Here is an 11263-nt window from a genome sequence, read left to right as displayed (position 1 = left end):
TTGAGTTTCACGATTTTTTTAAAAATAGTAAATATTGATCTTTGGTTAGGAGTCTGGTATATACCCGAGAGCAGTCTATTAACAAGATTTTCTGATCATTTCAAGTGATGTGGTATCGAAAAAGACAGTTTCGAGAAAAACGCGTTCAAAGTTTCGCTGAGAACGAAAACAGAGGAGAATTATCAAAAATACTCGACATTTTTATTCCAAACCAAGATATCATATTATCATTTGAGTTTACACGTCTAATGCTACAAGAATCGGTTCAATCTGAACAATATCCGTCATGAAACATTATTAAGTAAAACTAGAAAATTTAATGTTTTTTTTAGACATTATCCATATTAAATTTACCTTTAATTTGATATACCAGATGGATGATTGTTGTCAAAAACTATGGGTTCCGTACAAATATCAATTTACTAAAGTAAATCAGGCGTAACATATGATCCACAACCCGCAGAAATATTACAAAAATATTATATTATCACGTCTATATTTATAATAAATTTGATATTTTTTTAAGTTTTATGTTGTTTTCTATTATGCAGTTTTAATTCTATTATGCAAATTTAATTCTTCATTTCAATTTCCAAATGTATATTCAATTATTTTGCTACATACTTTAAAATATTAGATAGACAAAAATAATTATATTACAAATTACCTACATTGTTTTTTTCAAATAAAAGTTCTAGAAATGCTTCGACTTAATTTTTATTGTATAAACCAAAACGTAAAATAACATTACTATAAGTATTTTTGCTACAAAAATGTTATTAAATATAAATATATTCTGAGACGGAAAAACCAGTCTGTATTTTTCAAATAAAACTCTATATGATTTCGTAATTTGAATTATTTGATATTATGATGCGATATTATTTGATAAATATGATGCGAAAGATTTTATTAAGTAATCCTTTGAAAACGAAAATGAATAAATGAAATTCGATTAAATCAAAAACAGAAAATAATATTTTATTCCATTAGAGAACGATCTCTAATTAGTTTTCGATATACGCATATATATTTTTATTGAACGAAGAAATATGGATTATGCAACTACTTTATATAAAAATTGATAAAGTAGTTGCACTATACATATATTGAAGGAATAAAAGAAAAGTTATATGAATGTAATAGAAATCTCTTTTATTCATAAACGTTCTCTTCAATTTCAATTGCTTTCTTGTTGCTCAACTCTTAGGTCAAGTATGGTAAAGGATTTTATTTTCTTTTTGGAAATACATAATAATATATTTTTTACGTATATTAAGAGAATTATATATATTTTATTATACGCGTATATATGTATATTAATATATATTTTTCTAAATGAGGATTATTTCATATTCATCTATTTTCCGAAGGAGAAGCTTATATTTTTCCCAGAAAATTCGATTTGATAATTTCATGTTTTCTCGACGTTTAAAGTCATACTGAATCCTTTGAGATCAAAAGTAATAAAAGTATGTGTAGACTTCGTTTTCTCCAGTTTATATGTATACATTTGTTTTGGATAGTTAATTTAGATTTTGAAATACATGAATAAATGGTTAAAAACAACACAAAAATAAAAAAGAACAAATATTTGAGAGTCTATCTTTACACTACGTACCAGCATATAGTTTTTTATCATCATCAGTGAAAATAAAGCACAAGAATTTTAAAAATGAACATCATAAATGCATTAATAATAATAGATTTGAACATCCTTCGGAAATTGACTAGAATCGTGTAGATAGTAAAAGACTACTTAATTTACTAGTATAGATGTACCCCGCTTTACGAGTATTTTGAGATAAGAGCCGTCAAAGGAACAATTAGTGCTTCGACATACGACCAAAATTCGAAATTCTATTTTCGTTGTATTATTGCATTAAAGCGAGTAAGAGTTTTCTAGAAAAACTTTAATGGCAAAATGAAATTGTGAAAAATTTTCAGTCAACCACAATGACTTTCCTATCATAGAAAAATTATGTCTGTTTTATGACAGTGAATTATTTTATAGTTAGTCATTTCAATTATATTTAATATTAATTATGTAGTAACGAGGATTATTTTAACGTTTGAAATTTTAACTATACATTAATATATGATTGTACAGTTATATACGTTGAGTTCGCGTTTTTTGTTTTTTGGACTTTTACTAAATATTATTCACATTACACCAATGAATCATAAAAGAGCCAATTCCCTTGAATTAAAAAATATGATATAGATAAAAAGTACCTTGTTTAAACAAAATTTTCGCAATATTAGGAATAGACAGAAAAAAACTAGTAATAATTAAACTAGTTGGTATTGGTATTTTGCCTTGAGGCAAGTTACATGAACTTTCCGATATGTGTTAATAATCGACTTAATAAATAAAAAATAAATTGATTTGTGAGTGAATAAAAGTATTCCGAGTGGATTTGTTACACATAATTGAAAATGAACGAGCACATTAAACTCGGAAAACTAAAAGCAAATTTTCAAAAATCAACAATTTTTATAATTAAACCAGTTTCCGTAGGACTTTAATGGTTTAGTATGTTCATTAGAACCTAGTACTCTATCGTTATACCAAGTAAATCGTCTAATTTTAACTTTAACAAACCTCAAAGGAAACTACTCATTTTCTCAAACTTTGATGAATTTTTAAAATTAAACTACTTGTCGTAAGGCCGTAATAATTCAGTAAGTTCTATAAGACCATGATATATATCGCCAAAAAAGCTCCATAAAAATCGGCTTAAATTTTTTTTTCAACAGATAATTATAAGAAAACGGCTCGGTAGATTTTCACCTAAAACTAATCAGGATCATTCCCAACTAATATTTTTCGAACAGCTTTTGATTTCTTAAAATCGATTCCGTAGTTTGAGCTTAAATGTGGACGAAAAGTTTAACACTTTTTTTCCAAATAACAAAGAAACGGCTTGGCCGAACGTCGCACGAACTGACAAACAGTCCTGATCGAAATACATCGAATGGCATCAAATTTTTGATTTAGAAAAAAATCTGTTCACACACACATACACACATACTTTTTCCAAATGTTGGTCTCATTCGATTCAGAATGGCTTAAAACGTCGAGAAAACATAAAATTAGCAAATCGTATTTTTTGATGAGAACTTCTCCTTCGGGAAGTTTGTAAGGATTCTTCAAAATTTTTGCTTTTTGTATGGGATGTTAAATCTTCTAAATTTTCTACACACACACACATTTATATATATATATATATATATATATATATATATATATATCCATATATGCAATGTGTGTGTGTATGTTTCGATTCGCGTTGCATTTGACCTGATTCTAGTGCAGTCGTCGTAGTCGAGTCGGGGCGCTTGTGCTAGGGCAGTAACGGGCCACGCCCCATTCGGAGCAAAATTGTGCCATGTAGACACAGATTGACCTAAAAAACTCACTCACTAAAACGATTTTACAAAAGGAGAACGACATATCTATAATATATATGTATTTTAGAAAGGACTTAACGAGTTATTGATAATTCTATCTTATCATATTGAAAAATTCGCCGAGAAGAAAGAGGATTCTTATACACGTATTTACTGCACACATCGCCGGTATAATGCGAACTTATTAAATTCGGTTCAATAGCATTTTTGATAATAAAGTAGAAATTTTATCTCTATATTATATCTTCTATCATTATAAAATTCGTAAAGATGTATGTATCAGATTTTTTAACTTCCCATAGGGCAGATATAGTAATGAGCCAAAAATTGAAAATAAATTTTTTTGCATATCTTTACGTTTCAGAGGTTTCTGAACATTTTGGCATACCTCAGAAGAAATTGATGTGTGTGTGACAAATTTTCGTCGACTATTTTGGGGAATTTGCTTTTGATTTTTTTTTATTTAATTTTTTTTTTTTAATTTTCAAACAAAAATGTTTGAATATCGAAAAATAATTTCGATATTCGGATTTTATTTCTAATTCGAGCTAAAGTTCTAAATATCACTTATAATATATAATACTTAAAATAAATAATTTTAACTTTACAATTCAGTTTATATAATACTTATGAATATTAGACAATGTTTTTCATTTTAAATCTGATTAATTAAGTTTTGTTTATTTACTTTTTATGAAATAAGAATAATAAAAGTTACATTATTTATAATAATCTATTTGAAAAGATTTATATTATATATTTCTTGAACATTTCACTAAGGTACGAGACGTTCCAGCAATTTGTCTTAAGGTACGATGCCATACACCAATAGTTTATTTTTTATTCACTAATTGCTGATATACTACTTACTTAATAATATAGATAAAAAAGTATAAATGCAAGCGCGACAAATTTGCCATTACTTCAATTTCAATTATTTTCCCACTCCATAGGGGCGCCACTAACTGTAGCACGTAAATTTACCACTAGGTTTAAAACTAGATTAGATTTATATAAATATATAATATAGAAAAGATAAATAACCTGATTAATTTGAATGAAATGAGAACAAAATATGATGCATATGATATATATTATCAACCAAATCACAAATATGTTTTCATAAAAATTTATAATAAAAATATATTAAGCGTGTATTATAGTAATAAAATCAACACATTAAAAAAAATTACGACAATAAGCCCTCTGTTGAGTGCGGAAAACACTAAAACAGGATAAAGCACATTATTGTTTTGTGTAATTAATACGTATTCATCCCGTTAAAAATATTTCATTGTCATTTTCATTTAGATTTTAGTTCAATTATATTTGTATATAAACTTCAAATTCGCATTTCGGATAATCTTATATCAAACAGTAGTGATATCCATTTTTGCTTGAAAATATAGATACAAATATGTTTACAAGTAAAAATAGTGTCAAGTTAAAATATATCATCCCGAAAATAAAAAGAATAACCAATGGGTTGTATTCTGATAGAAAATATATCGAATAGATGGATATGTAAAATAGATAGAAAACCATCGGGTTGCCATCTCATAGTTAGGAACTATGAGGAACTTCCCGTACCAATAATCAAAATTTTCAAAAAAGATTTTCTTTTCTTTTCGAACTCTGAAAAAAAATCGATTTTTGATATTTTTAAAATTTTTGAACAATTGTCACTCTTTCCAATGAGTCTCCGAAACCGCTAGACATGCCTTCTGAACAATTACATCAGTTCTTCATTTTGTAAATAGAATTAAAATGTTTTTTGTATCATACAAATCGGAAGCTCCATTCTCCCAAAAAATCAGTTACCATTTTTGGCATTTTTTGCTCCGTATCTCTGAAACGGCTCGACCTGTCTTCGCCAAAAACTAATCAGCACGTCTCTTTATCAATACGAATCAAATGCTTTTATATTCTTCAAATCGGTTCATCCGTGCGCCCGAAATCATCTACACACACACATTCATTTTTTCTGAGGTATGCCAAAATGTTCAGAAACCTTCAAAACGTGGAGAAATGCAAAAATTTTCATTTTCGGATTTCGGCCCATGATTATAACTTGCCATACAGGAAGTTAAAAAATATACATTGGAGTACAACTCTATCAAAAATAAAATGTAGATATAGATTTTTTACCAAATAAATAATACTTCTGCTTCATGTGTTATTCCACATATGATACATAATTATATCTAGTTGTATTGAAAAATAAAGATCCAAAATACGTTCCAATTAAAAATCCGTGACTCATTTTTCCACCAGAAATTTTTTAACAACATTTCTTGGTTCGAGATTGAGATTAACGCAGATTTAGCAGAGCATCTATTTTTTATTCAAATTTTCATATGCCTAATTTTATTTTTGATTACTTTATTCAACTCATTACTACAGATATCATTTTATTGAAAATTCTATCCTCTATTTTGTGCTCTTTTTATTAAATTTATATAATTGTTCATTACTGTTGCTAGATGTTAATTATTGAGCAGTTGTAACAAATACAGTAATTGAAAAAAAAATTCAAATCATGATTTTTTTACAGGAGGCTCGCGGCAAGAGGCCCTTAAAACTATGGGATTGCTGGCGGAATGTTCGTAAAGGACTCGTGGTCGGCAGCTATGAGGAACTCATACTCAGAGGTAAAAACGACAATAAATCCATAAAGCAATTTTAATTGAATAAAAGTAAACAGAATGTAGACTAGTTAGACCATAATCAAAATCACTATCCATGTAAAAAAATATTGCTTGTTCAAAGATCTTGAAGCTTATCCATTATAGCTTAATTTATTAATTCTCTCGTTGACAACAACCATCATAACGACTTGCCACTTCATCCAATTGATGGTGTTCAGTTATGTAATCGTTTTTCGGTTATTTATTTCATTTTTTCCATTAGGCAAAGATAAGTTAGGAGTCGGAGCAAACGAGCCAGTTCGCCTGGTGTTGGAATGTGACGGCACCCAGATCGAGGATGGAGAATACTTCCGGACTTTAGCCAATAACAGCGTCTTGCTATTGCTGAGACAAGGCGAGAGATGGTTCCCTTCGGGGGGCTGATGTCATCAAAGCTGGTCAGTAGAAAAAAATAGACAAAAGACAAAAGAATTTTGCACAATTCTAAAAAATATCATCTGGTGCCAACGTGTTTCTATATCCATCAATAGTATGTACTAGAGATAGACGAATCATATCCGAAGCCGAATCGACTCGGATTTGACTCCGCTTCAGGGAGGAGTTATATCCGCTTAAAAACTCCACGACTCCGACAACTTTGAAACCGAAATACTCGACACAAAAGTGCGTTATTTATGCATCTAAGGATTTGTCAAATCCCATTTAATTTTTTGAAATGAAAATTTATGAATAAAATAAAATTAAAAAAATATCAATAAAATATTTTTTTAAAAAAATTCAAAAATAAATGACGAGTAATTAAACTTTTCGGTCAACCACATGATCAACTCAATGACTCGTAATTTTAACAGTGTTGACCAAAGTAAAAACGCAAAACTTGAGAATCAAATTCAGTTTAATTATTTTCTTTTGATGAAAAAATAATTGAATTTTTGGATTAATTTTATATAAAAATAATGTAGTAAACTTTGTAATAAAAGCAAAACATTTATCATAAAATATTTTCATCAAATAATAATACTTTTGCTTTCTAATTTTTTCTTCTGCTATTTCCGTTCGAGAATTAATATTATATCGGGTAGTTCGATTAGCATATTATTACTTTTAGACAATTATATAATTGTGTAAAAGTAAAAATTTAATACTATATCACTGATATATTTTGCACTCTAAAGTATTGTATTTCAGGCTATGGAAAAACCAGATTAAATATATTTTGTTTCGTGTATTTTTCGGTATGTATATTCCTGATTACCGTCATTCACGGCCAAAGATTGTCGTAGTTAGAAATATGACCCCTTACTATTCAATAAATTATACATTGGACTATTCACACTTGAACACAATTTCATTGCTCTGTATCTTTGAAGTAATATTTTTGTATTTTCTGGAAAAAACCGTATAACTAAAAGGTCATAAAACTGCCTGCGAGACGAGAAAGCGACAGCTTCCTTTCCAAAGCAAAAACGCAGTAACAGATTTAGTACCAGTTTAGGGAAGTCGGATATGACAAATCCGACGAGACAACTCCACTCGGATTCACTCCGAGGGAGGAATTGTATCGGAGTGATAACTCCGGAGTGAGTTACCCATCTCTAGTATGTACAAAAAATTTTTTTTTATTTCTCCAGCGATCTCTGCGATTCCTAAGATCGTGTGCGAGACAATCCACGCTTTGGAGTTGCAGGATGAGACTCCGTCCTGGAAGATCATGGACAACAAGGGACGCGTCACCGTGGTTTTGCACTGGGATCAGAGGCATGGACAGAGTCTGGCTGGTACCAGCTCGTCGCACCAGCAATCGGGATCATCAGCAGGTAATAAACGACATTTTGTATCACCATAGTTTCTTTCATTGAGAGTTTTTGTGTCCTTTTTCTAGGTCAAACCCTTGCCCAGTCGGGTCCGATCTCGGCAAGTAGTAAGTTCTCTCCGAGTAAAAAGCCTCCTTCGGCGCCTCGATATCCAGTCAGTCCTCAGATAACGGTGATCAACCACGATGATGCCCTTCAAGCGAGAATGCTCTCGGGGGGCTCCAGGCGCCTCTCGGGCTCTCGGGCGAGCAGTTTCGATGGGGCGGCGGTGCACGTACACACACCAGAATGTATACAGAGGTAAGTAGTAAAAAACAGAGCAAATTCAATTTGATAATATAATTTTGAAACTTTACATATAGGCCACTTTCAACTTTGTCCAATTTATTTCTTTTACATTTCCCAGACCTTCCCGGACAAGTCCAACGCCCGAGGGTGCAAATGGCCCCATCGAATGCGATTTTCATTGCTGTGCCCTCCACGAAGAGGGTAGGAAGATCGCGGTGCACAAATCGGTGGCCACTTCACCAATACAAGATGCCCAACAGCAGACGTCTCCGCAGCCGCCAAGCTCCCTCTCGGACGGAACGAAAAGGGCGGGACTGGCGAAGGGACATGTTCGATTTTTGGATATCGAAGGTGAGATAATTGATAAGATCAAAGGTCAAAGAAGTGCTTTAAGACAAATTGCTGGAACTTACCTATCGTAATTAACATTCGAGGAGATGAAAATAACTAGTGGGGCGCATGGCATCGTGCCTTAAGGCAAATTGCTGGAACTTCCTACTACGGTAATTAAACATTCGAAAATTGAAAATAATCAATAATTGTTTTGAGTAATTTCAAATAGATCATTTACCTATTACAAACTGTAAACTTGTAAGTGCTTTTTAAATTGGACGACGAGCGTGCTTTATGAACAACTTATGTGTACATTTACTAGAGTTCATTTTTTTTAAATTTGATTTTTTTTTTTTGATAATTTAGAATTTTTGATAATTTGGACATTTTTTCAAAATTTTGAAATTTTTTTAGAAGTTTGAAATTTTGGAATTAATAAAAACGTTTTTTCTAAATATTTTGAGGATTTGGAAATTTTTGACAATATTCCGATTTTTCGACGCCTCGGCGCCCCGCGGTCGACTACGAGCCGAATGATTTTTCAATCATACAAATCGGTTATTTCGTACTGACGGAAATGTCGAGTACATTTGTTTGAACCAAGTAAACTTTAAAATTAAAAATCTTGGTATGGAACCCAAAACAAATTACACGATATGTGTACACATTATTAAAATCTCTATAAAATATCTGATAATTTGATGTGCATATGTCTAAGGAATATTTTTCACCGCCAAATGGCATTTTTTAAAAATTATTTTTATTGAGAGTCCATAACCGCCAAAAGAACAGTTCTTCATTTGGTCATTACAAATAAATTGTTTTTAAAAGTTAATTCCGTAGAGTAAGTTATAGTAATCGCAAAAAAAAAATGAAAATGAAAACTATGTTTGGCATACCTCAAAAAAAGTGGATCAACCGATTTGAATGATTCAAAAAACATTTTATTTGTAATAACGAAATGAATAATTGATGATATTTTGATACGGCAGGTCCAGCGGTTTTGGAGATAGAGACAGTCAAAAATGAACATTGGACATATTCAGATAAAATTATCAGATATTTTAATAATAAGAACAAATTTTGTTACAATTATTTTGGGTTTCGTACCAAGATTTTTAAATTTTAAAGTTCACTTATACGATTCAAACAAATTTCAAAATCTCCAGAATTTTTTTTCACATCTTCGAGGAGTGATAAGATCGTCACTGTATAATGTATATTATATGAACGAATACATATATATTAATTATGATTACCTATTTGAAAACATTTAAAACAATTTGAGGGGGAAGCTCTAAAAAATCGCATTTTTGGAGAATTTTTTAGGGATAGAAATAAATATTTAATTGAAACGAAACTTTTAGATTTGATTGTTATATATTTCGACATTCTTCTCAATTCTTTTCATTAAAATATATGACATTATATGCCGGGTATCAAAACAAATATACATTTCAATAGTATAGATTCTAGTTGAACATAAAAAAACAGGAAAAAATAAAAAATTATCACTTTTTCGCAGCTTGAAAAAAAAAAATTTTGATACAAAATTTCACTTAGATTGTTTAAAAAGTGGGTTAATTATAACTTGTTTTTAAGTTTTTTTAGGTTCAAGTAGAATAGAGTTTAATCCTGAATACAATGAATTTTGTCTCGTTTCGATAGAACGTTCAGTTTGTTTCCTATCTCCCCCCAATTAGGAAGCATCGAAAAAATTCAAATTCGATGGCTAGTGGCTAGTTTTGGAAAACATTTTTGCAATAAAAGAAATTCGATTTTTTTAAGCATCTAAAGCAGGTTCCTGCCTTAAAACATTGATGAAAATTTATTAATTATTATTTTTTTTGCTCGAATATTTAATTAATGTAAAGAAAGTTGCAGTAATTCGCCTTAAGTTATGATGCCATGCACCACTAATTGAATTTTCTAATCGGTTGATCTAAATACATCCATTTTTTCTGAGGTATGCTAAAATGTTCAGGCAGCTTTGACACGTAAAGATATATAAAAAAATTCATTTTCGGTTTCTAACTCTTACTTGTTTTTTTTTTCAGGTTCCCGAGCTCCGACGGATCGAGACAGTTCCGAAAGCGAAACAGAAAATACGGTAATGGAAGACGAGGCGGTCACCTCCGAAAAATTCCTTCTACTAATCGATCAGCTCAGCGTCGACCAAAAGCGTCATTTGAGTATCAAAGACATCGAATTATTTTAGAGAGACTTAGCTCTAAAATTTTGGACGTTGAACGTCTTGACAGGGAAAGCGAAAGCGACGATTGTTACAATTGGACGATAAAGGCTACGATACGAGGCGATGTCCTTCGAGAATTAGGGGTGATTTATAATGGAAATTATTATGCGATATCGAGCACCCTGGTTATAAGGAGGAAAGCGAAGAAAATGCTGAAGACGTCGAGGAGGAAGAGGAGGAGGAAGACAGGTTGTAAATTTTTTAATGGCTAAAAAGCATAGGATTTATCTAAATGCCAACAGAAGGAGGATTTCTGTATCCATACAGAAATTGAAGTCTATTACAAGGTGCCAAAAATTGGAACAATCTTTATGTTGGGAGCCTGTGATGCTTCCAAAAGATGGAAAAATTAATACAGTTCGAAAGGCGCCTAAAATAGATAGTATTTGGCAATCCCATAGAACTACTAGAAACAATTGAAAATATAATACTTTTAGTAAAATAGAAGCTGCAACGACATAAAAATTCTAGTTAAACGCACACTAATGCTAAGAGAAAATTCTGTTTATTGT

The 11263-nt window shown here is 30.7% G+C and overlaps 1 pseudogene; it reads left to right on the top strand.

The window, feature by feature from the left end:
* The first annotated feature begins 5953 nt into the window (after positions 1 to 5953).
* On the top strand, positions 5954 to 10947 carry LOC113363479 (annotated as a pseudogene).
* Positions 10948 to 11263: the final 316 nt, after the last annotated feature.

This window comes from Ctenocephalides felis, unplaced genomic scaffold (genome assembly GCF_003426905.1).
Source record: "Ctenocephalides felis isolate EL2017-DRISC unplaced genomic scaffold, ASM342690v1 CF-g0.4_SCAFFOLD_00845, whole genome shotgun sequence".
Lineage (NCBI taxonomy): Eukaryota > Metazoa > Arthropoda > Insecta > Siphonaptera > Pulicidae > Ctenocephalides > Ctenocephalides felis.
This window is presented reverse-complemented; position numbering and strand designations above follow the sequence as displayed.